This window comes from Sciurus vulgaris, assembly GCF_902686455.1.
Source record: "Sciurus vulgaris genome assembly, chromosome: 4".
Classification (NCBI taxonomy): Eukaryota; Metazoa; Chordata; class Mammalia; order Rodentia; family Sciuridae; genus Sciurus; species Sciurus vulgaris.
In genome coordinates this window covers 122,514,221-122,541,925 of record NC_136464.1, presented here as the reverse complement: position 1 = coordinate 122,541,925, position 27,705 = coordinate 122,514,221, and the positions used below count along the sequence as shown (strand labels likewise).

Sequence of the window (27,705 nt, the reverse complement as noted above, 5' to 3'; positions counted from 1 at the left end):
GTTAAATCACTAATTTTTTTTTGTTGTTGAGTAATTTGCTATGCAGCAGTAGATAATCAGTACAGTACCCCTTCCTCAAAATCTTGGCACTCTTTCTCTTTAGATCTGGGTTGGGAGTTGTTCTGTTTATCTTTTTTCTAAACAACTCTTAAAAATGACACATCCTGGGGCTGGGGTTGTGGCTCAGTGTCAGAGCACTTGCCTAGTATGCATGAGGCACTGGGTTTCATTCTCAGCATCACATATAAATAAATAAAATGAAGGTCCATTGACAACTAAAAAAATATTCTTTAAAAAATGACATATCCTTCATCCCTATTTCAGGTCCGACACCAAGCAGATTCACTTCAGTTCTTTTCTTTTTAGCATTCTACTTCCTTTCCCCAGTATGCTGCCTGGGGAGGTCACAACACAGCCCATGCTCTCCCAGAGTTTCAGTCCAATGTGCACAATATTTTCCCCTCCTGATTATAATGCTGCTTTCACACTTGATAGAACCCCATTCCTATTGGACACCCTCCAACAGGTTCTAAATTTCAGGAAGTGTGTAGTTGATCACCCACTATAGGAACCTCAGCTAATGGGTTCTGGACTGGATTAGAACTAGGACAGTAGTAAACTGCATAAATGGCTTGAGTGGGCTTTTAATATGAAGAAGTGATGATTCTCTAGTACGTATCTATTCCTGTCAATGCTACTTTCCATCATCTGATGACCCATTCAGCTACTTTGCACTCCTTCTCTCTGCTCTCCCCCACAGTGCTGGCTCATACATGGGTCTAGCCATGGAGCATTCCCTTGCATTCCCTCCATCTGCAGGGATCTCCTGCCTAGTACCTTTGGTATATACTTCCCTTTCTTAGAAACACAAATTTATAGCTTCCTTTATGCATCAAAGTAAGTGTTCCTTTCTATCCTGTCCCTCCTCCATAAACTCCCCCAAAGAATAGTGATATTGTTAAATTTGGTCATTCTAAAGGCATTTTATCAATCACTGTAAGAGGAAGGATCAGGGCTGAGAAAAGAAGTCCAAGTGTGAGTCTGTGTGCATGCAGTGCTGGTGGTTTCCTCCTCTGTTGCTGAACAGGTGCCGTGGGGCTCAGAGAACTGCCCCTGCAGTCTTGACCTGACAGGGCCTGAGGTAGGTGGTCTGTTTCAAGTGGGAGTCAGGGTGATGGACACAGCAGAAGATGGAAAAGAAGGATTTTGGAGCAAGGCATTTGTTGGCACAATCTTCATGGCCTATCATAATTCAACCATTTCAACTGATTTAAGGCCAAGCTGATCATTCATTCTATGCGTACATTTATCTGAAGGACTTTGAATAGATGGACCACAGGTTTTAAAAGAATTTGGAAATAATTTGGTAACCCAAGACTCACAGGACCAGGTATCTCTCTCTTTCTATATAAATGCATATTAACATCCCATTTGACTGACTTTCTTCCTCTGGGAGGTTGCCCTTAGACCCCAAGCTGAATTGGGCATCTTTCTCTGTGCTCCCATAATAAGACTTGGTATGTGTATCTGATAGAACACATAAGATTTAGTTTTCTTTTACTCATGAGTTTCTCCATTATCCTAGGAACTTCTTTAGAACTTTCTTCATCTTTCTGTCCTCAATGCCCAAGATGGTTCTTTTCCATCACACTTTAAATTTTATCTGCTACATGAATCAGTGCTCTACAATGTCCTGGTTTTTATCCAATCTTTGTTACATAAAGATGCTTGATCATCACATATTGTCTTGACTTGTTCTGTAATATGTTGTCATTCATGACTCACCACCCCCTACAGAAATTGAACTCTGTTATTTGATATCAGTTCCTTTCCCTGTTCTAGCCTCTTTCCAGAAGGTCCAGATGGCCCCGGTATATACACGTTTCTCTGCTCTGCCTCAAAAGTGAATGAGAAGATGGTAAATCTGCATATCAGCTTTCTCATTCAAGGAATCGATAGAGTGAGAAATGTTCAAACCTACTAGAGAGTTTTAATAGGTGAGCACATGAATTCACCTAGGAAAACCCCATAAGTACCCCCCCACACACACCCCATCCCCAAGCTATGCTGCCTAACTGGCTTCTTCTGTCTGGATCTTTAGGATTCCTCTACTCTTGTCAACACCTTCTGCACAGACCCAATTCGCAATACTCCTCACACATACAATCTTAAATACATGACCCCATGGGACTTCAGCAATATGTCTCCCCTCAGCAACTGGAATCTACCCATTGCTCTATTCCTACCAGCCCTGCTCCCAGGGTACCAGGCCTAGCTTCTTCCTCCCCCTTGATCTGGGACACTTGTGATATAAAAGACTTAAGGTTAAAAAAAAAACCAAAAGCAAAAACAAAATAAAAACCTTAGGTAGCTAGCACCTAAAATGCAATAGTGACCAGTTCATTCTCCTTGTGTATTCCATGATCAGTTGGGGCTCCCCTCCCCCACAGGTCTGATACACATTTCCATCCCATCCTGTGCCTTTCCCGTGATTTCCCCCACAGCTGCCTCAGAACGCATTCTTTTTTTGCTTCATCATCTCCTGAATATCCATCTCTACCTTTGCACCAGTTTTTAGAAGAAATCTAACCACATTTTGCATTCGTAATTTTTTTGTAGATTTTTATTCAAGTTGTGATGCTGGAGAGGAGCAAGGGTGTGTGTGTGTGTGTGTGTGTGTGTGTGTGTGTGTGTGTGTGTGTGTGCGCGCGCATGCCTCCTAAACAGCCTTCAGCCTCTCCCACCCCTAGTATCTTCCCAGGAGACTTGTCTTGCTGAGCACAACACGGCCATGTGTCTTGCCTTCAGAGGTGGTAGTTTAGAAAGTTTTCTCCTCATTGTTTTGTTATGGATGCACTTTTCTAATACAATCTGATTCTATATCTGTTAACAGTTTCCTTGTCTGTAAATTTCTCTACTTCTACCCAACTACCCTCCCATCTACAAGGAAGTGCCCCTTTTGCCTCCAAGGATTGCTCTGGAACTGGGTTACACTGTGGAACCTCGGATGTATTGACCTGTGCCTCAGAGTTTGTCCCCCACCTCCACCATTGATAGTGAATTATTTGCCACTTAATCTCCCTTTTTGGGGGGAAAACCTTAACAATTGCCTGAAAGAGCAAAACTTTTGTTTCTTTTCATGGATATATGTGCTGAACCTTAGGCAGCGTTTCCACCCAAATCTTCAGGCAAAGAAGCAGATTTATCAGAGATCTTAAGCAGACACTGTTTGTTTTGCAGGAATAAACAGCAATTGCTCTTTGTTTAAGTTTGATAGTTAAAAATAAACAGTTCTAGTGATAATTGCTACATATTTATCTTGGCATTTAAGTTCTAGAATAGCAGTTTATCTCATCAATTCATATTTATCAAGTCAAAGGTTAAGTGCTACTGCATTTTAAAATTAGAGGAGACAATTGTAAGAACCCAGAAACCACTCCGACAGGGGAATTCACATAAGGGAGTTTATTAAGCACACAGAGTGTCTCCCTGCAGGGTAAGAGAGAAAATGAGAGGAAAAGAGAAAGGGCACGCATGCAGGAGAGTGAAATGGAAGAGACAGCATGAAAGCGAGGAGAAGAGAGAGAGAGAAAGTGAGGAGAGGAGAGAGAAAGCATGAATGTGAGGAGAAGAAGAGAGAAAATGGCAGCGAGCTATCCTTAAGCAGTCAAATTCCGCAGGTTAACGGGACCAATAAGGAGAAGGATACTTGCAAGCTGACTGATGAACCAATAGCTAGCTAGGATGGTCACAGACTGACAAGAAGTTGGGAGGCGGGGAAGCAGCTTTATATTATAACAATGAGTTAAAGAAAACGCTGGAATTAATAGTCATGTAAATATATACATCTTTTGTTGTGGGGTGGTGAGGGTGGTGAAAAGAGAAACAAGAGGAACAGTACTTCAAAGGAAGTATAACATTTACTTACTAATGCTAAGGAAGGTACATAGAAAACCAACATTCATTAATGCTGTTCATATTTGCACAAGCTAACTTTGGTCACTGGCCCAAAGTCGTAGAAGATACTGCAACACAGACTAAATTCTGCAAATTTCTCACCACAGGACTAATCCATTGATATGATCTGTAACACTAGGTGGTAATACCAACAGTAGCATTTTAATAAGCATGTTGTTAATAATAATCTCATGGTTTATGAAATACATTGCTGGTTGAAGAACTGTGCTTACTTGTAATCCTGTTTTTAACCACCACCAAAAAGAATTTTCCTTTCTCTTTGTGACAATCTATTTGCACTTCTCCTTACAATGTGTCTTGCCAGTGCATGGTAGGCAGGTATTTTAATTAAAACTCATCCATATGGAAGATCCCTACCTGGTCCCAGTAAATAATTTTGAAGAGAAATTCTGAAGAGTTTTAAATGAGACCAAGCTGTGAAATGGAAGCAATTACCAATTTAGAATTGGAAATAGAACAGTTTATATATGTTTATAACGATCTGTCTTTAGTTATTTTTACTTTAGAAATTAGATATAATTCAAATTATAGAATTATAGAACTGGGAGAACTTTCCAGGGTACCAACCTCTTCTCATTTGGCAGATAAAGTAACAAAAAGTTAATTTTGCACCCAAGACAACATAACTGGTGGTAGGAAGGGACTAATGCATAAAGTTCCTGATTTCCAGATTAATATTTTTTTCTACAACCTCAGTGCTCCAGCAATAAATAAAATAAAATTAATTTGAAACATTAAGCTTCATTATATTTTAATAGATCAATGAAATTAAGATATCAATATTTCAACCAGTCAAATCATTGACTTTGTGTGGCTATATTTTTATGTTTATAGTATTTTGCCTATTTAACATTCAAGATGTTCTTTCCATAGACCTAATTTTCAATCCCTCCAATTACTCAAGGTTGAAGGAAGAATAAAACATAGACTTTCAATATTCACATCTTTTATGCCAAATGAGAATTCAAAAAATTGCTTTCAGTGAGGTTTTAAAATTAAATTATGACTTGAATTGTGGAATACATTAATGAGAAATATATATTCATTGTTAGATAAGTAAAATGCTTATTCCTAAAATGATTAGGTTGCTGATTCCATTTTATTAGAAAAGTGTTTTACAACCCTAGATGAACAAAACTTCATACAAATAATCTTTCTTAAGAATTGAAGTAAGTTGGTGACTTTCTGACAATTAAAAACTGAAACAACCCTTGTATATCACTGTATCAGATAAGCTGCTTCCTGGTACAGAAATCCTAAATTAAACTGACTAGACAACAAAGAAATGTATTAACACATAACAGCAACTTTGGTTTGATACATTTGGCATCTCAACCAGGTCCTCAAAGAGACTGGTTCCTTAAATCTCTTTGTATTGATGTCCAAAGTGGCAGCACCATCTTTCATGAGGTAGATACTAACATTATCTCCATTTTACAAGTGAGGAAATTTATGATCTTAAAATGGTGCCTGCTCATTCATGGAAGACTGCCAGTAGTACAATAGCATTCCTTATCTGTACTTTTGTTTTCCCCAGTTTCAGTCACCCAAAGTCAACTGCAATCTAAAAATATTAAATGAAAAAATTCCAGAAATAAACATTCATAAGTTTTAAATTGTGCACCATTTTGTGTAGTGTGATATAATAACCATCTTGGTTATGAGATCAACTGTCCTACTGCAGTACTTAAGTTCAAGTAACCCTTATGGTAGTGACCTAATGCTACATCACAATGCCTACATCATTTACCTCATTTTGTCTCATCACATAGGTATTGCATTATTGTACTTCATCACAAGAAGGGTGAATGCAATATAGAAAGATATTTTGAGAGGGAGCACCTTCACCTAAATTTATTATAGTTATTGTTATAATTGTTTTATTTTAGTATTGCTATTAATCTCTTACTATGCCTAATTTATGAATTAAACTTTATCACAGGTATGCACATATAGAAAAAAAAAAAAAAACAGTGTGTGTGTGGGGGGAGAGGGGCTCAGTACTATCTGTAGTTTCACAGATTCACTGGGGATCTTGGATATATGCCCACAGAGAAGAAGGGACTATTATATTCAGTGCTGCATTATTTACATCCGATGGGATAGATAGGCACTGGCTTCTTATTGCTCTCTATTTTTTTAAAAATAATTTTCATAAAAGCCTTTAATACACTGCCCTTTACATCTAATTGGCTGAAACGGGGCCTCATGCTCATTCTTGTACCAACCATTGGCAAGGAAGGGACTATTTTTTATTCCATGGAAACCACTCAAAAATGCACTGGTGTTACTCAATGAGAAAGGGAGAATTTCTGCATTCAGCAGAAGGGGGTCCAACTTCCTCCCTGAAACTACACTCTTGACACTTTTTGCCTTAAACTCCTTTAGCTACTACCACTCAGACTCCTTTGCAGGCTGCTCTTCTTTTTCCCTTCCTCTCAAGGATGGAGTTCTCTATGTCTCTATCCTAGGTCCTCTTTCCCTTTCTTTCTCTATTCCTCCTGCTAGTTACCTTACCCATTCCTATAGCTTAAATATCACAACAAATTGATCATCTTCCACCCAAAACGTTCTCCTAAGCTCCATAATCATATATCCAGCTTTGTTCCACATGGACATTCAGGCACTTAGGTTTCTTTCTTCTAGTACAGTGGTTCTCAAACTTAAGCATGCATCAAAATCACTTGGATGGCTTGTTAAAACACACATTGCTTGTGCTACACCCCATTCTCAGAGCTTCCAATTCAGCAGGTCTGGGTAGGAGCTCCAGAGTAGAGTTCTAACAGTTCTTTCTGGGTGTCACTCACTGCTGCTGTGGCAACACTGAACAAGTATCTGAGAGTACCGTCCTTCCTCAAATGAGTGGTCAAAGCTGTGTGATGACTACAAAGGGAGAGCAGTCAGTGGGAAGGGGGACAAGAGAGCGTAAGGTACATCCACTCTCTGAGGCATCAGCCCCAAAATGTACCCATCACTGACACTGATCATTTGTTTGCCCTTCTGAAAGGAAGGGAACCCAGAAAACATAATATAGTTGGACCTCCATTGATCTGGCCACATTCTGGAGCTATAAAAGAAGAGAATGGGATTTCGTGGCCAGCAAGAAGTCTCAACCCCTCTCCAATCCTGTCCTACCAACTAAGTAGTCACACTTGCTTTCTCTTATCTTCTGCAGCATTCACCAAGGGCCTCACACTTGCTTCTGTGCACTCCTCTCTGCCCTGTGCATGGCCAACTCATTCTCATTCTGTGGTATCAGTTAAAGTGTCACCTTCACAGAGAAACTGCTCCAGAAGCACCCTACCTTGAGCAGACATCAGTCTACTTCACAGATCCTTGTTTACTTCTTGTTTCATTGCTCATCACGATGTGTAGATTTTTAAAAATTTAATAGCTGTCTCCTTTGCTAGGAGGGAGCTTCATCTGGGAAGGAATTACATCCTTTTTTCTCCCAAGTGAGTACAAGACCATGTGGAAAACCATTTTGTAGTTGATTTGCTTCTTCCTTACTAGCAGAAGCCCAATTTAGTTGAAATATCAGAATTTTTTTTTTTATCTGAGGGAAGATGGGGCTACTGGACCAGGGGCAAGCATGTGATCCAATTCTGGCTATTGAGATGCATCCAGAAATCTGGGAAATCTTCTGGGAGAGTTTTTATTGCCTGATAATAAAGAGATGGTGAGAAGAAAATCTGCCCTGCATTTCCCCGTTTTCCACCTCTGAACATGTTTCTTTAAGGGTAAATTGTGTGGAGTTGCAACAGCCAGATTGTAGCCATGAGGGAAAGTTCCCAAAGAATTGCAGAGAAGTCAGTCCTGAGACCTGACCTCCCTAAGCCACTATACCCACTTATCAATGACCTATCAATTGTCAAGGGAATAATAAAAAACACTGTAATTTTAAACCACTTTCTGTGGAAATGGTTGGATGCAGCCCAGTGTTGTGACTTAGCATATAGCTTGACACATGCTGGCAGTATGTGTTAATTCTGATATTGGTCATTTTTTTTTTTTATAACAGAAGAATACATAGCTAAGATAAAATGGGAGAGGTTAAGTCAAATATCCAGGCAATTTAATAAACATAAAAACAATTTTGTTTTTGTTAAATTTGGGGGATGGAAAAGAGAGAAATAGGAGAAAAGAAGTGGATGCAGGGCACATATTAAACATACTGGTTGTCTTTATTAGTCACATTATGTGAATGTGCTCATTCTTTTAAACTAAAATCTAATGAACTGGTTGTGGTGATGCATGCCTGTAATCCTAAGCTACTTGGGAGGATGAGGCAGGAGGATCACCAGTTTGAGGCTAGTTTTGCAACTTAGTGAAAACTTGTCTTCAAATAAAATATAAAGGGCTGGGTATGTAGCTCAGGGGTAGGAAACTTGCCTAGCATGTATTTGTGCCAGCCCTGGGTTCCAACCCAGTATCACACATGTACACACACACAAAGTAGGGAAGACTTAGTATTTTTCAAAGTATTACATAAAAGAAACATATACTGTTTGAAAATATGGGATTTGAATTTTAATTCAAGGAAAATCACTAATCTACCCTTGGTTTAAGTCTTTTTAAAATAGGAGATATAATCAACTTTATGGTTAAGTGTGATACAAAAATGAGATAATGCATGTAAAACGTTCAATATAAATATGCCTATCAATAATAGACAATAAATAGTTTAGAATTATTATTAAGCATAGGATAAGATAAATGGGATGTAAATATGAAAAATATATAACCTCTTTCTGTAACTAAAATACTAAAGAACATTTAAGTAATACAAAAGACTTTAGGAATGAGAAGGGGACCAGACAATGTTTTGGGAGAAGAGAAGACATTTGCTATGGACCCTGTCAAGGGGAGGCTCAGGCCCAGGAAAAAGGTTTGAGATCCCAGCAGGTAGAAGAAGATTCCAGATGCAATTGTGAAAGTAGACATGCTTTATTCAGATCAAAAATAGTCCCTAGCCAGCTCCCAGCATGAACATTAGCCAGCCCCCAACCAGTTCCATTTAGCCCCCTGAGTCATTTCCATAGGTCTTATATGCAGGCTACAAAAAGAAGGCACGCTGCCAACAAGTTACATCAGTTGGTGCCTGGCCACAAGCTAATGCTTATGACCTTGAGTACATACACTGACTCAGTGTTTATGACCTTGACTACACACTGAAAATGTAGCCCACAGAAAGCCTCAATGAGGGAGCCTAACTACGGTCATTTTGGGCTGCCCTATGGACCCTTGAGGAAAGGTTGAATTTGACATGTAGAGATGAGCAGGAAGCATCTGTGCTGTGGTGGCTGGAAGGGGGAGAGATGAGAACTGGATCATAGACTTCAAAACATGGGGTAAGGAGGGCATGTGTTTTAGTCTGTTCCTACTACCATGACAAAATACCACAGACCGGGTAATTTACAAATAATAGAAATTTAGTTCTCATTATTCTGGAGGCTGGGAAGTCCAAAATCAAAGTACTGGCAATTTTAGGATCTGCTCAGCATTCAGTCTCTCTTCAAAGATGGCCCTTGAATGCTGCCTCCCCCAGAGGGAAGGAACACTGTTTCCTAATGTTGCAGAAAGGGCAGAAGGCCAAAAAGGGACTAGGGTGTGCCTTTCAACCTCTTTTATACATTCACTAACTCCAATTATATGAGGACTGTACCCTCATGATTCAATCACTTTCCAAAGGCCTCATCTTTTAATATTATCCCATTGGCAATTAATTTTCAACCTATGAATTTGGGGGACACATCAGATCATAGGAGCAGGAAAGTATAAGGCGTGTTTGGGTCATGCCTAATAGCATGGTTTGGCACCACTATGGATTTACTGAGGAGGCTCATGGAGATGATGAGACAGGGAAAGTGGAAGAGCTACCTCATGAAGAGCCTCAGTGAGGAAGGCTACAGCATTTGGAGCAGGCAATGAGGTACAGTGAAAGGGTTTTGAGGCAGGGCAAGAAAGTGAGATGATGAAAGTAGAGTAGGCGTTGTTAACTATCTCAACTATCTCCCCAACAGCTATTTCTTCTTTTAGTTTCATAACTTTAATAGATGATGACCATCAATTCTGATATTGTAACACAAGTCTTAGCAATGAGCTGAAAGAGAAGTCTATTGTGTGCTTGGGTGGGGGTGTTCAAAAGAGAAATATACAAGTTGAAAATCATCTTGTTACTTCCTTCTCCATCTGTTTTGCCTTGCTGAACTCATTTGTGAATTTTATTACGTACAGATGTGGTATATATGAATTTTTGTAGCAATCCTGGCTCCATGAAGAAAGGTCTCATTCACACACCAAGAATGACTAACTAGGAAGACTCAGGAAGACTGGGTCTTTGATAACTGAATTGTTCAAACAATTCAAGGTCCAGGATAATTGAACTATTTAATCAATTCTGGGCCCACCTACTCTTGGATGGATAAATAAAAAGCAGACACATTATAATATAAGCCTTCATTGGTCACGTTTTCTGTTACTTGTGAATGGAACCTTCTAACTAATGCTGAGAAAGATGATTCAGGAAGGGTTGTAAAGGGTCAATATTACTGTGTTAAAGAAATTAAAGGCAGGTGGTTAAAAAAAATTATTGGGTTCCCTGCAGCCTTCACTGCTTCTCTCAGCTGTGATCCCTTGGCTGCACTCAAGGAATACTCCCTGGACCAAGGGGGCAACATGCCAGTATTTTAGTGATGTCCCTGCCTCCGGCAAAGGAGACATGGAGAAGAAAAGTTAGCCTCTCAATCAGATGGGGAAGCACAGTTCAATGGATACAAAATACAAGGATGACTTATTTGCATGAGAGCAAAGTGGATGCCAGTCTGCTCACGAGCAGATGCCTGTCAGTGATGAGCATGTATTAGATGATTCCTTTTATTGATTCTTGCTAATCCAGGTCACTCAACTCCTCCAGCCTGGAGGCTTTGCACTGCACATGCAGCCTGCTGGAGAGGGTGGCCATCAACCTCTTCCTCTACCTATGGAAGAAGTTCTGAAGCATCTAGACCTATACAGTTCCTTTTGTTTATTACCTCAAGTCAATTACTGCAAGAAGACATTGGAGCCTTCCTGAATTACCTGGGCTAAATGCTTGAGTTGGGGGTTGTGCACAAGCTCAAGGAGCTGATGGAGACCCCCCAGGAGAAGGTGCCCTCCTTTGAGCTCTTTCTGGTCAAGGTTGAGTGTAAGCAGATGCAGGAGATCCACTCTCGAGTCAAGAACAAGGGCTACTTGGAGCTGGAAGTTGAGTTGAGCACTAGAGCAGCACAGAGGATGGAGCATGGCTGTTCAAATGGGCTGTGGTGGTCTAGGGCAGGGAACTCCTGATTAGGTTAATGGCCCGTGTTGTACTCCAGAGGTCCACCAGTGAGTGGGCAGCTCAGGACTACTACAAACCTCGTGTCACCAAGCTCTCCAGGTCAGTTGATGACTATGACAGCTACTGGGAGAACAGAGAACAGGGAGCCACCCCTAAAAGCCTCATTGAGCTTATGAAAGGAGCCAGTGGCCACAGACTTGGGGGAATGCCTGAAAGACGAGATCATTTGCTCTTTTTCCTCACTCCTGACCTTGTCCACTTCACCAGATGACCTTGAAGTGACTTGCCCCAACAATGGCCCCAGCTGGCTGCACAGCATGTACTTTTCTGCTCAGGATGATGTGGCTCTGTAGATGATTCAGAACCTAGGGCCAGTCCCACAGACAGGATGCTCTGCAGCCAGATGTGTGTCTGACCAGAAATGATGCCTACTGCCCTCCACTCAGAGCCCAAGTCCTTCACTTATGGCCACCTCCTGCTTTGGCTTCTGTGATTACCCAGGTGCCACCAATACATGCACCCTGTGATGCCTATCTCAGTACCTATCATTATAAACCCTGCTCTGCTGCAAAAAGAGTGAACTGCACAAATTCACGCCCAACAAGCAGTTGAACTACAAGGCCAGCCAGTTCTCCCATCTCACATATAGACAGATTCCTCTTTGCACCTTATTGCTACACTACTGACCTTTCTATTTTCCTGATAAAGTAGTATTGATGCATAGATCAGAGCTGCACTTGACCATGTGGTGGTCAGGACCTTAGCTAACTTCACCCACCTGAGAGTTCTCTTAAGGACTTAATTTCAAGTGATGGCTGATTTGTCATCTATCAGAGGAGAGGGTGGCACATTTCATTCCATTCCGTTTTCAATTTGACCTCAAATGTCCAGAGTCGAGTATTTGCTATTCTGAGAGGGATCTTTTGTTGGTAAGCTTTAGATATCATTATTTTGACCATGCCATCAAATTTAAATTCTTCCACTGTTTCTTCTTAAAGCATATTGACCTTCACAATGCCTTGCCTGAATAGCATTTTTAAAAAGAAAACCCAAGCAAAACTGATTGCTTAAAAGGGTGTGTTGTTTTTTAAAACAAACAATAACTCCTAAAAATTTTAAAAACCTTGGGAGAAAGAGTTAATTGGAACGGTCTGATTTTACCAAGAAAAACTTAATGTTAAAAGTCTATTCTTAAGGGGAATGAAGGTAAAGGAGGAGGTTAGGAATGGCAAAGACAGTAGAATGAATACACAGTGTAACTCCACATCATGTACAACCACAAAAATGGGAAGTCATACTCCATGTATGTATGATATGTCAAAATATATTAGTCTGTCATGTAAAACTAAAAAGAACAAATAAAATAAAATTAAATTAAAAAAACTACCCTGTAGCACTTGGTTACTTTTTTTCCCCTGGAGTCTAATAAAGCACACGTTGAAAGGGTAATTTTGCTTAGGTCAGAAATAAATTTTATGTTCCTCTACTTGTAAGTACTCAATATGTTCATTAGGACTCATTTTGAAGATACACCAGAACACTTCACTCATTCAAGCACAGTCTACCATGATAACTTGAGTTCTGATCTCAAAGGTCTAAGTAATTTTTATCAATGTTCAAGAATAATTTTGGACACATTGGCCCATAATCTAGAGCAAGTGACTATCTGTAAAACTGAAGAATAATTCCAATGGGGTTGGTTGGATGGTTGCTTTGCCATCTCTTGTTTGTTTTGTGGGAGAAAAAGAATAGTGAATGCAGATAAGAGAGAGGTGAGAAGAGAGGGCGACATCAAGTAGTTAGATAAACACTACTGTGAACATACTGCTTCTTAATCAAGCCATGCTCATACTGTTGAGATTTCCATCATTTTAAAGTACATTATCATAACACTAAAAAGTCTTTGAAGATCACATGTATTTTCTTAACATTTAACACTTGAACATCCTGTAATCCTTTGGCTTTTTATAAAATATAAATAATGAAGACATTGATTTTTCTTTGTGTTTGTGAGGCTAAATGATCCTCTCCACCAGATACGCAACAATGCTAAATTGCAATGCGTTATTACTGAAAGGAACAGGTTTCAAGCCAATATCCACAAAAGGGTTGAAGATGCCATGAGGGATTAGCAAAAACAGCCTCCTTCGTTGACTGGCTGTTCCCAAGGCTTTGTCAGTTTTATGTCAACCATGTCTTGTCTGCTTCTGTCCTGCGTGCTTTCCATTCTAAGCAAAGCTGCTGCTTTACACTGTATCCCGCTTTTGCACTGGTTGTAATAAACCTAACATTCAGTTCTTTGACTTTCTTCTCTGCCTCCTCAAAGGACTGTTGGCTCTTGTCAGCAAGATCTGTTCTATTTTTTAGTAGCATGACGATAACATCACTTCCTATTACGGTTCTAACGTCAATCCATTTTGCAGTTTGCTGGAATGAGTCAACATCTGTGATATCTACTACAGCTGCAGCAGTCACATCTGTAACTGGGAACGAGGCTACCCAAGCGTTCCTGATCCCGAGTATCCCACAGCTGCAGCCTGGTTGCTCTATCCTCCAAAGAACATTGTTTTTGATAAAAAGTCAATGCTGACTGTTGCCTGATATGTGCTGTCAAAACTGTTATATATGACTGGTGATTAAGGATGTTTTCCCAATGTTCCGCTCCCCCAGGAACACCACCTTGAACTTCCTCCCGGGACCCCTGAAGCCGCCGCTGGCGCAGACGCGATGGGGTGGGAGGAGCTGCCGGCGGCAGAGGCCCGAGACCCACGTGACCTGCGCAATTCCAACGTGCGCGCTCCCGGTCAGCTGGCTCGGGGCCGGGCCCGCCCCGCGCGCTCGGGGGGCTCGCGCTCTCCGCGGGTCTGGCCTTTGCGGCGGCAGCCGGAGCCGCGTTGGGGGCGGGGGCAAGGCTTTGCGGGTGAAAGGTCCCAGACGTGGCTGCGGCTCCGGCCCCGCCACCCTCCGCCTCTCCCTCCCTGCTTCCGTGCGGGGTGCTTAGATAAGGGACCGTGCTCGCCTCGGGACCCCTAAGCACACCGACCCCGCCCTCCCGGCCTGACTCGGTGCTGGGCGACAGCGGGGAGGCCGGGCCGCCTGCGATGGGCTGTCCAGTGGCCCTCCAGCCTGGCTCCTTTGCCCCGCTCTGCAGGGGCCGAGAGAGCGCAACCGGGAAAGACCAACTTGGATCGGGAAAAGATCACCTCCAAATGTCCACCTGAAGCAGTGAGCTGGAGGTCCGCTGGTTTGTGAAATGAGCCCTCCTGCCACACTGGGCCTCTTCCCGAAGGTTCACCCCTTAGGCCTTCTTGTTTTCAAGTACAGGAGTCCCCATTCAGAAACCGCTCTCCTCCCCTGCCTCTGCAGGTGTCAAAGGTGAACCAAGCCCAGTATTAGCCGAAGGTCCTCTTGTTGCCACCACAGCTCAGTCTGCCAGTGGAGTCTGTGAACGTCACCCCACGACGTTGAAAGGCGGATCTCCCACAGCAGGACTGACTTCTCCCCTTTCTGTTTGCACATGTCCCTCTTACTATACTGTGAATTGACATTTCTGAGATTTAGTTTTGAAATTTATTTTTTAGTTGTCGATGGATTTTTATTTATTTGTGGTGCTGAGAATCGGACCCAGTGCCTCACACATGCTAGGCAAGCGCTCTTCCACTGAACCACAACCAGCCCTCTGAGATTTATGTTAAAATATTCAACTTGCGGTGTGTTAAAAAAAAAAAAAAAATTGTTAGATTAAGACAAATACATAGCCCTTTGAAAAATGTTGCTCATCTTATTTCTCATAAAACTTGTATGAGGTAAATACCATCTGAAGGGTTATGGAAAATAATATTCCTGTAAGACAACTTCCCCAAAAAAGGGATGGTATGACTCAGGAAGTGGAAGGGGAAATTGGCCAAACATTAATCCTCTCCTAGTGCCTTCCTGATAACTATGGACCCTAAAGGAAAGGGGCGGATATGAAATGCCAGGCCCTACAGCTTGGCCTTCCCTATGTCAACTTAGTCCTGTATGACAATGGGCAAGATTTGAGTACTCATCCTTTGGGGTCTGGTTTTAACCTGTACAACTTAGCTCCTGATGGTCAAAACCGCTCGCCCACGATTTCCAATGATTACATCATCCTCATTGTACCCTGTAAAACCAAAATCTCCTCTGTAACTGATGGCCATTTTCCCATCCAGAAAGTGGAACCGAAAGGTGCCCAAGTCCTCGAAGGAATAAAGGCTTCTCTGAATCTGTCTGAATCTGTGGAGGTCTGCATGCTGGTATTTTTTTTTTTTTTTTTTTTTTTTTTGCGCTTACACCGTCAATATTCTCCTTTTCCAAATGAAACTGAGTCATGGATAGGGGATACAATTTTCCCAAGAACACAGAGCTAGTAGATAACATAATATTTAACCAAGCAGTCTGACTCTGGAGCTTGTGCTCTTAATCATTGGTATATATTTACACACAAGCATTATCTTACTTCTGTGTAAGAATTCTATGAGAGTTTTAACCTAATTAGTTCATTTATCCCCTGATAGGGCTGGAGGTGGTGTGTCCCTGGGGGGCATATCTTTGGAGTATATATTTTGTCCCTGTTGAGTAGAGCTAGTGCCCTCTCTTCTCTTCCCCTCCCTTTCCCCCTCTTTCTCCCTTTCCATAGGCTTCTTGTGGCCCTGTCCTGACCTGCTTTCCTCTGCCAGGTTATTCTGCAATGATGTTCTGCCTCCACAATGAGCCTAAAAAATGTTTCTTATATCTTCTTATAAGCAAGATAAAAATATAGGAATCACTTTCATTAATAGGGATGTCTTTTCTGTAAGTTACAGTAACATCTGCCAGCTCTCCAAATTCTCTTTATTTGGCAACTAGAGAGTATCCCTGCCTAGTGTGGCTCTGATGAGTTCATAGTACAGGTGTTTACCCAGTGTTGGGAATAGTTTACTCTTCTCTCAGTTATTTTTAGCAACGTCTTTGGTTCAACCAGGTACACAGTCAGCAATTCAGAACATCAGGGTTAATTTTTTTCCTCCTTTCCTTCTTGTTTTTGGAATCCAAAAGTCCTGAAATTTGATAATTTCCCTTGCAGTTTCAACAAAATATATTAATCTTTCCTGTCTAGTAGAAATAGGAGGTGCCACAAGAAAGCAAACACATGCTCAAAAGTGGGTGGCCAAGGCATTTACTTCTGACAGAAGGGCAAACTACAGAACCTGCTTAGCAAGCACACCTGGGCAGGCAGTCACCCACTTAAATGCCTAGTGTTACTCTGCCTTTTGTCTTGACAGAACTCAGGGGTCCAATGTAGCAATTGGCTAATTGTAAAATTAGGGCAGGAGAAAGGAAAGGGCTACAATTAAAATGACTACATTTGTATCCAGTTAAAGCTGAATACCATATTCTGAAAATGATCCACCAGACTTTCTATTTCTTACATATCCATGCTACAGAAATATCTGGGAGGGTGGGAAACCCATATATTCAACATACCATGCAGTTCTACAGTATGTTCACAAGATGGCACTATAAGTTCCTGTATTTATTATCAAGCAGGGACATTCAGTAGAATTCTAAAATTTATAGTTGTCATGTAAATTGTAGTTGAATATTAAAGGAGATATATTAGCACACAATGATACGATGATCTGGGTTTTTTTTTTTTAAATCTAACTTCCTTTAAAAAAGGAATAAGTGAGAAATCAGAATGAACTGAGGAAAGTTATGTTTTTATGTCTTTGTTTTTAATGTACACCAAATCAGGGAAACCTACTTTCCTTTAGAAAAATAGACTGGATATTTCTGCTGTTTCAAAGATTCCAGACCTCTATTTAGCTTCTGTTTTCCTGATTTTCTAATACTATAATAAATACTTACATGGAGAAAAAACATTCTATTGTTACTAATATATACAAAGTGTCAGAACTTTTTTCCCCCAGAAACTTAGTCTGGAGATAAGTCACAGAAGTATGAGTTCAAATTGAGTTCTTGCAGCTATCAGTAAGACTATACAAAGAGCAGACATTTTTCAAAAGAAGATCTAAATAATGGAAGTAATGGGGGAAAAAAAGGGAATGTATAATTATTTGAAGACTATTAGATATGCATTTCAAGTTACTCTATGTAATAATAATAGTAATACTTAACATTGAGTGTTTATGCTAGACATGATGCTGGATTTTTTTTTTTTTTAAACAGGGATGAGTTCACTTACTTCTCAAAGACCTGTGAGAAGGTGGCGGTGATTATGCACATTTTACATGGGAGGAACTGATACTTGGTAAGTTCATTCACTCATTCAGCATTACTGAGTGACCACTATGTGACTTGAATATTTGAATGTGTCTGGGTTGGGATTGAGACCCAGAATCTGCTGAGATTGAAGTTCAAGACCCCTTTACTTAATTGCAGAGATATACATAATCAATTTCTTAGATAACCCTAACTGACAATTACGTAGTGAAAAAGAGGGAAACAAAGCCACTATAAAAAGTGTAAGCATATAGACACACCACCAAAAATAGCATTACTCTAACTCTATGTATTTCATGAGGTTTATTTCAAGCTTCTTATACCAGGTTCAATTTTGTCAAAATGTAATGTATACTTATATTATATAACAATTCCACAGCCATTTCTAATCTGTACCAGAGTAACAAATACTTGAGGTATAAAAGGCCTGGAATGACTTCCATTTAAGATGGTAGTCAGAGCAGAAGAAAACCTCTTTATTCCTCCAACAAAAAACATAGAAACCTTGGTAGAATATTTTAAATTATATTAATGGTATGTAGTCAAGCTTAAGGAATCTCAGAGTAAAAATGAATTAAAGCTTCAGTGCCCACAAAGTATCAGGGTACCCTAATTGGAGCTTTCACACTTTCTAGGGATAAAACTCAAAGTACAGAATTTGTACACAGCAAGAACTTAATTCTCTGACTAAAGTGAAAAGTCAAGAATTTCCCACTGTAAGGACAATAAATTTAAACAGTCAGAGATGATGATCTGTCTGTGGATGTGGAGGAATGATCTACATGGAAGGGTCGAATCTGTCCTGAGGTGACTGTACCTAGTTTATACTACCCCCAGGATGCAGAAATCTCAAACTAAAACAACACAAAGTTAACTCAGAACCTTAGTAAAGGCTTTGGAAAACCACTTCTAACAGCAGCCTTCATAGCTCAGGTGATACCGTTAGGAAAGATAACTCTTAGAGAAGAGGAATTTACAAGCATCCTTCTGATTGTGATAAACAAGAACTAAACTATTCTTAGACACATAGTAAAGTTTCAGGATAAAATAATCAACTGAAGAATCACGAGAAAACCCAAACATGGTGTCCTATTCCTGTAATCTCAGTGGCTCAGGAGTCTGAGGCAGAAAGATCAAAATTTCAAGGCTCAGCAAATCAGTAAGGCCCTGTCTCAAAATTAAATAGTGGCTCAGTGGCAAAGCACCCCTGTGTTCAATTTCCAGTATAAAATAAAATAAATAAAATAAAAATCACAAGAAAATCTTGGAAGTATCCAAAGACAGCTTTACTTCCAAAATATACAATCAACGTAAACATTGACTTTTATTCAGCAAAGTGCTAAGAGACAATATGTATTCTTAACTAAATTTATTCTAAATTAAAGGATACTTTCTAAATTAAAGGATACTTTACTTCCAGATAAAGATAGCTCCAGATTTTTAAATAACATCTAAAAGAAGCATAAGTTGGCCAACAGTTCCCTCTTGCACAGCATGGTTTTCTTTTGAATAGAAAAGTTACCCAAAGTGGAGGTGAAAACTGATGAGCACAGCAAAGCCCACTTCCAGTTAGGGAAATCTTTAGCAGGTCATGTAGTGAGAAGTACTTTCTCTCTTACTATCTTCCCCACTAAAAGAGAATGTTAGTTTCCTGAGAATACTCCTGTTATGTAAAAGAAAAATAGATTTAAACAACTATTTTTGTTCCAGTCAGAAATAATTGGGGGGGGGGCTGTACAATTTCAGAGATCAAAATGTTGACAATAAAAATTGTCCTGTAATAGTTTTATGTACAGCTAATAAATCCCAACCCCCAGTTGCCATGTGTGTCCTCTGAATGGAAACAGATTAGGGAAGTGAAACTTTTGGCACTGTAGCCTTGGGGTAAGCCAATTCTTCCTTGTGTAGGTCTATCCTGTGTGAGTTTAGCACTTCTGATCCCCACGCACTAACTGCCAGTAAATCTCCTACCCACACTATTTTGACAGCTAAAAAACTCCGCCATATTTTTGAAGAAGCAATTGCACCTCACTAGGGACTAATTGCTCTTCATTTCCAGTGATTACCAGAACCACCACTAGCACAACACTTATCTAAAGACAGTTCTTATCACTTTTATCACTCATCCTTTTATCATCTAGACATTTAAGCAAAGCTGGGTGAACCAGAGCAGCAGTTTTGTTCTGATGCTAATTCTCACTCCCTATCCAATTATAGCTACTGCAATCTACCAAATATATATAATATTCCCTAATCAATCAATCATAGGAAAGTCAGCTCAAGTTATGCAGAGAGGCCTGCACTCCTGAGACCCCACACTCTTTCTGTTCCCCTATCCATTGACAAATCCTTCAACTTGTTCTTAATTCTGAGCTCTGGCCTAGTGATACAGAAGACTGTTGGATGCTGTGAGAACTTAAAGATGACATTTCCTGGGGCCGTAAAGTCTGGAATGCTTCATGGACTGTCTTTAAATGGTGAATGAAAAACCTAAGACAGAGGCATAGGGCAGCCAACCTGTAGGAGCTGCAATAGTTCACAATGGTAAGTACCTTGCTTGCTTACAGGAGAGGATAGGGCCTGAGGCTGTAGAGGTGGGTAAAGGCCTCTTCACAAATCTGCAATCTGAGAAGTCTTAGTTTTATGTGGTAAGAAATTTAGAGAAAGTAAAAAAACAAATTATTAGGAAAAGGGGGACAGGTATGTTAAATTGCCTCTCTTATCACTTGGGCTCACCACAGCTGGTGAGGATGCAGAAAAAGGAGGACCCTCATATACTGTTAGTAGGAATTCAATTTAGCACAGTCACAGTGGAAAACGTTATGAAAAACCAGAAATTAAACTACCATATGCTCTAGCAATCCTGCTACTCGGTGAATATCCAAAGGAACTGAAATAAGTATGTAGAAAGACCTATGCACTCACATATTTATTGCAGCCCTATTCAAAATAGCCAAGAGATGGAATCAACCTTGGTTTCCAACTACTGATGGATGGGTAAAGAAAATATGGTAAACATATACATTATCCAGTCATAGAACAGAATGGAATTCTGTCATTTGCAGAAACATGGGTGGAATTGGAAGTCATTATATTAAGTGAAATAGGTTATATGCAGAAAGAAAAATACCACATGTTTTCACATGCAGAAACTAAAAAGTTGAATGCAAAACAGTTGAGAGTAGAATAGTGGGTTCTAAAGCCTGGGAAGGAAGTTGGGGAAATGGAAAGAGGATGGTGGACAGATACAAGAGTGCACTTGGATAGGAGAAATAAATTGTAACATTCTGTAGTACAGTAGGAGAATTATGGTTGACAGCAGTTAACTGAACATTTCAAAATAACTAGTAGGGAGGATTTTGATGTTCCCAACACAAAGAAATGATAAATGTCTAAGATGATAGATATACTAATATCCTGACCTAATCATCACAGACCCTCAGAGAAGAACTAACACCAATCCTCAAATTATTTCATGAAATAGAAAAGGAGGGAACCATTCTAAACCCAGTCTATGAAGCTAACATAACACTGATATTAAAACAAAGACAAATCAAGGAAAGAAAACTTCAAACCAATATCCCCAATGAACATAGATGCAAAAAAACTAAATAAAATACCAGCAAATAGCATACAAAAACATATTAAAAAGAGAGTGCACCATGATCAAGTGGGTTTTATTTCAGGGATGCGCGGTTGGTTCAACAAACAGAAATAAATGAACATAATTCATCACATCAATAAACTTAAAAGATAAGAATCACACAATTATCTCAATAGATCCAGAAATAGCATTTGACAAAATAGAGCATCCATTCATATTCAAAACACTAGAAAAACTTGGGAGAGTAGCAACATACCTCAACCTTGTAAAAGCTACATATTTTAAATCCAAGGCCAACATCATTCTACATGGAGAAAAATTGAAAGCACTCCCTCTAAAAACTGGAACAAGGCAGTGTATTTCACCACTTCTATTCAACATAGTCCTTGAAACTATAACCAGAGCAATTAGGCAAAAGAAAGAAATTGAAGGGATACAAATAGGAAAACAAGATCTCTATCTATCCCTTTTGCAGATGACATGGTCCTATACAAAAAAGATTGAAAAAACTCTACCGGCAAATTTGTAGAACTGAAAGGAATTCATCAAAGTAGTAAATAAACACCCATAACTCAATTGTAGTTCTTACACACCAATGATGAATCGGCTGAAAGGGAAATTAGGAAACTATCCCATGTACAATAGCATCAAAAGGAGTAAAAGACCTGGGAATCAATCTAACAAAAGAGATCAAAGACCTTTACACCCACAGGTATTGATATCAGTACTGTATAGTGTCTTAAGGATCAGAGTATTTTGTTACAGTATGAGCATGTGAATGAGGTGCTATCATCCTTTTGACACCAGTTTTCAAAGCTGGAAGAAAAAGAAATTGAATACCTTGAGTGTGGACACATTGTGATCTTCCAAAGCATAAAGTTATTATAGAATTTTAGACCAAGAAGGAAAAGTATGTTGAAGTTCCATACAAATTTTATTTTTTTTGAGAAAACTTTTCACAAGGCAAATTTTATTTTTCAAGTTATAAAAATATGAGCATGTCAAAAATAGTCTAATTCATATAAGAGCAGTTCCAGTCATTTAAAAGTTATACAGATTTTGTAGAAAGCAATTGACAACCATTCAGTTCAGTTATTGCTAGTTATATGCAGCTTTTATTTGCGACTGTTCTCCATAAGGGAAAGGGCAGTATTTGGGCATTTTGCGCTGCTAGGCTTTGGTTCAAAAAAAAAAAAAAAATTCTAAATAAGAATAAGCTCACTTTGAGTATGAAATAATGTGTAAATTCTGATCAGTACTAAAAGAAGGTGTGGTTTAAATGTCGGTTCCACCCCCTTCTCCTCTTCTCTATTTTGATAGTATATCAGGAATACAGTGTGTAGCTTTGGGCAAGAGTAAATGAATTGCTGGTTTTAAAATTAAGTGATAAGAAACATTAATTTCAGTTGCAATGTAGAAACAAATCTGGCACATCTAGCTTTAAAACATTATAAATTGCAAATATTTTAAAATGTTAACCAAGAACCAGAGCTAGGTTATTTTTTTTCCCTCCTTGGTAGTCAAGACATAAAATTAATCAATTTGTTCTTTTGAAGTTTATAATGAAGATCTATTGTTCTCTATTTTTCTCTCAAAAAAGATGAGATTGTCACATAACAGGAGCATGTTTTAAAATAAATGTGCCCAATACCATATGGAAGAACGAAAAATAAACCACATGATTTTAACTTTAAATAATAGATAATACAGTTGACAGTACAAAACATGGGGATGGGGAATCACTCATTTTGGGGTGGGTAATACATAGGAATTTTGAGGCTAAAGTTCACTGGAAGACTCAAGGGTCACAAAGAGATAGCAATGGCTTTATTTCCAATTTTCCTGTTAGACCCTGTTACAAGATGAGGCTTATTGCTGACATTCTACCCCCATAAGTTCTTGAATAAATAGATATAAAATGGTGACAAGTATAAGGTGAAGTGTAAAGACCTTAAAATATCATTCTTAGAACAAAAGTGACACTCATGACATTTGGCAAGCATACATATTAAATTAGTGCTTTCAATCCTAAAAATAGGTTACATTTTTAGGAGGTGGTAAATGAGTACAAAAATTTTACTATTTGGTCACTCCCCTCACTTTTGGTTTTAACCTTGGATTTTTCTATATTTCTCATTCCCCATTTTCCCATTAAAGCTATTAGTTCTTCTACCACTCATTACCAAAATTTTTAGACCTGGAGTTGCCAAGATACAAGTTTTTAGGAAGTTTTAATTCACCAAATGCACCCAATAATCAGGTATCAATTGAGAACTTTTTTAACCTATCTAGTTATTAATTCACTTATTAAGTAACAACTCAAAATAAGAAAACACAAAAAAGTCTTAAATATTCCACATGCAATCCTAATATGTCATAGTAGTTATGAACTGATAAACTATACTATATATTGAAACTGCATTATCAGCATTAACTGAAAACAGGACTGTGGTTTACTAAAAAAAAAAGTTACCTATTAACAACAACAACAACAACAAATCCCACTTACTCCCAGAGAGTTATGCTGTGCTGATACCCCACGGATAGTATTACAAAAGGATTCCATTTTTGTCATAGGCTGGGTTCACAGTGAGTATGTTAGTACCAAGATCATATGCTTAACATTACTTTGAGAATGTCACTAGTGGAATGCATATAAGGCATGTGAAAAACTAGTATTAAAGTGCTGAAGGGCAACAATCCAAATTGGCAGCTGCTAGAAAAGGTGCTGATAAGGAATTTAAAAAAGTATCGAAGAAAGTTTCAGTACAAACTGGTTTACAGCGTTTTTCTAATTAAATGGATTAATTCACACAGACCTCTGCTTCAGGAACTAACAGAACAAAGAATAGACTTTCTGCCCCTTTAACTACTAGCCCAATCTCGAAAATGGAAGCAATCACTAGCAATCTTCCACACGGTGCTATTGGAAGTGGATGGAGCAGTCCGCAGAAAGTTTTGGTTTCAGTAAAGTTGTTTGTTCCACTGTTAACAAGAACTGCAGTCTGGGACTGGGTAGCTTGCTCATAGACTGGTTGGCAATTTAACATATTGACCTGGAACTCACTAGAAGGCAACATCTCCAAAAAATTACTTAGGGCATCTAGCCCTGCAACAACATTTCCATTCCATATTAAAGTGGCCTTGTCCAAAAACAGCCTGGTAAGTGCTCTTCTTCTTTTGTCCTTTGTCTCGTAGTAAATATTGACAAATTCCTCAGCAGCTCTACATGCCTGATCTACGAAAGTTTTAAAATCCACGACATGGTCGTAAGGGAGCCCAAATAAGTATGTTCTGACAGTGGTGATGACCCTATGTCCTCACATGTCTGCCTCACTTACTGCAGAATGAGCAAATATTTAGGGAAGGAGTGAAACCTGACAAATGCCCAGAATTTTCTACCTGCCCATTCTCTCCTGGAAGTCACAAATTTTAATTTCTAAACAAGTAAATATCAGTCTCCATAACTCACTAAAGCTAAAGCAAAAAAAAAAAAAAAAAAAAAAAAAGTCTGGAGTCCTTCCTTATTTCTATTCTGAAAATGGACAAAGTTGTGGAGGTCCAAAAGGGAGATGACCACTGGGGATTATGGCCAGCTGTGACTTGGCGATTACTTGCTCTAATGCTACAAGGAGCCACTTGTGCGGAAGTTTGAAAGAGCAGTATATAAGAGGGTGACTGCAGCTGGATTTGTGTCCAGAAGTATAAGAAGCTTTTGGTGGTAACCTGTTGGACTCCCAGATAGAACACTTGGTGGTCGGCAGTTGGTGACTGTGGTCTTTGGATATTGCGTCTTTGATTTGGGTTTTTTGTTTTGTTTTGTTTTTGTTTTTGATTTGTTGTTTGGTTCTGTTATTTATTTTTTTTAGCTAATGTCCTTCGTTGGTGTTCGTGCTTAGGATGCATAGCCAGAGCAGTCTGTAGTGATGCAGGGGCCTAGCTCCTGCAAGAAGGCAGTCTTCAGGGACCATTATGAGTTCCTGAGGGTCATTGAGCGTGGGGGATTTGGCCAGGTAAAACTCACCCACCATCGCTTCACTGGGACAGAAGTGGTAGTGAGAGTCGTGCGGAAGGTGGTGCACAACCTCCCAGTCCTCTCTGAACCAGATATGAGGAGGAGCCTGGAGTATCCCAATGTGATTCAATTATTTCAGGTTGTTGAGACTCAGAGAAACATTTACATGATGAAGCACCCAGGAGGGGGACAGCTACTTAACCATGTTCCAACCGGTGGCATGCAGGAGTTAGGCTGGCAGACTTCTAGCAGGTAGTGTGTGCCATGGGCTACTGCCATGACAAGGGCATCATGCACCGAGACCTGAAGCCAGAGAACTTCGTGGTGGATGCCAGAGGCAACATCAAAAACTCATGGACTTTGGCCTCAGTATCAGTTCACATCTGGGCACAATCTGAATGACTTCTAGGGCACTCTCTCACACCTAGCTCCCAAACTGGTCCTGAGAGCCCCCTAGTGGAGCCTGGGTGTCATTCTGTATTTTATGTTGACAGGGAGTTAGTTGCCCATTTATGGGGCCAACTGTTCAGGAATTACTGAGGCAGATTGTGCTGGCAATGTACCGTGTCCCTCACCATGTTCCTGTGGAAGCACGAAGGCTCATCCACCAAATACTGACCCTGGACCCCAGGAAGTGGCCCGCAGCCAAGCAAATCCTTCAGCACCCATGGCTGACGCAGGGTGAGCGGTATTTACCCCATCGTTGCACTAAGGCACTCCCCAAACATTCAGATCCCGAAATAATGGTAATCCTGTTTGATATGGGTTATGATTCACACAAGACTTGGGTGTCTCTGGCCAAGAAGAAATTTTATATGGCCATGGCTATGTACCTGATTTTCTGGCACCAGAAAAGCCAGGGGGCAGGCTGCATGTTCCAGTGGAAGCCTGTGCCTCCAAGGGTTTAGTGTCGCCCACACCCTGTGGATCTTTCCAATTTCCCTGTCCTCCCAAAGAGGAGTCACAGTGATTTTGCCTTTCTTACCTTCCCCTTGCTCTGTGGACATCAGCTGCCTGAGGAGGCCAAACAGGGCAGAAGGCCATCAGAAGGGCCAGCCTGCTTGCTATTCATTTCAGCTTCCTGATTACAAGGACCCCGACACCTGATTTAGCCTCCCAGCCTGATTCTGGGCAACCATGTGCCAACAGAAAGTGTTGGAAGCAGCTGACCTGTGTCCGACAACTGAACTGTCGCATGCCATGTGTCAGCAGTCAGGTGATTCCTGTGAAAGAGGCAAGGATGTGCCACATTCATGAATAGTGTGGCTCCAATGAAGGGCAGAGCTGAAACAGACAAACAAGTGGACAGACCCTGTGCTCTGTGAAGCCTGGCATCTTGGCATGGGCATGGGCCGTGTGGTCTCTGAACAGCTGCAGGAGAAAGATGTGCAAACTACCTCAGGTTTCTCTGCACTGGTTCCTGCCTGGAGCTCTTCTGGATCTACCAGGACATCAGGGGTCTCCTCTGCCTGCACCTGCAAAAGACATCAAAGACTGTTCTCTCTAGGACACTTCCCTCTACCCTGCTCCTCTGTTCTTTCCCCCATTTTTCTGAGATGTTTCTTAATTAGTTTCAAACAAATTGTATAAAAAAATTATTGTTCCAAATATTCAAAAATAGTCTGATTCAAAAAGGAGGGGCCTCAGAGTGAAGGCAGGAGCCTACTAGCCATCCTCGCCAATGCCTGAACCACTGTTCCTCCTTCTCCATTGCAGATAGAGACTCACTCACAGAATAGGTGGGGACTCACTAGCCTTGAGCTAGTGAAGATGGTCACTTGTCTTGAGCCAGTGAAGAGCGTTCACTTACTTTGTTTTGTGCTGACAAACTTGCTTCCCTTGACCTGGTGTGGATGGAGACTCTCCATCTGAGCCAGTGTAGACATGACACTTTTAGTTAGTGACCTTGGCCAGAAGGAATTCCTTCCATTGGTGTGTGGACAAAGGGGTGGGTATGTGTGGCAACTGTTGCAGAAATGACATCTGAGGTTATTGTGAATGGGAGAATATTCCAAAAATTATGTATAGATTTAATGTAAAACCTATTAAAATTCCAGTGATGTTCTTCATAGAAGTAGAAAAAGCAGTCATGAAATTTATTTGGAAAAATAAGAGGCTCAGAATAGCTAAAGCAATCCTTAGCAAGAACAGTGAAGCAGGAGGCATCACAATACCAGATTTTAAATTATACTACAGAGCCATTGTAACAAAAATGGCATGGTATTGGCTCCAAAACAGACATGGAAACCAATGGAACAGAATAGAAGACACAGAGATAAGCACACATAAATACATTTATTTCATACCAGACAAAGGCTCCATAGATATACATTGGAGACGAGATAGCCTTTCCAACAAAAGGTACTGGGCAAACTCAAAATCCATATATAGAAGAATAAAATTGAATATCTCTCACCCTGCACACAACTCAACTCAAAGTGGGTCAAGGACCTAGGCATTAGACCAGAGATCCTGCACCTACTGGAAGAAAATGTAGACCCAAATCTTCATCATGTCAGCTTAGGAACTGACTTCCTCAAC

The 27,705-nt window shown here is 40.1% G+C and overlaps 2 pseudogenes across 2 annotated transcripts; both read right to left on the bottom strand.

Annotated features, from left to right (window-relative positions):
• Positions 1-13,427: 13,427 nt before the first annotated feature.
• LOC306660287 (ras-related protein Rab-6A-like) lies at positions 13,428-14,029 on the bottom strand (annotated as a pseudogene). Its single transcript has one exon. The product of its transcript is annotated as a ras-related protein Rab-6A-like (transcript).
• Positions 14,030-24,014: 9,985 nt separating this feature from the next.
• LOC306660286 (NTF2-related export protein 2-like) lies at positions 24,015-24,559 on the bottom strand (annotated as a pseudogene). Its single transcript has 2 exons — positions 24,552-24,559; positions 24,015-24,461 (listed from the first exon to the last, which is right to left on the bottom strand). The product of its transcript is annotated as an NTF2-related export protein 2-like (transcript).
• Between the last annotated feature and the right edge of the window lie 3,146 nt (positions 24,560-27,705).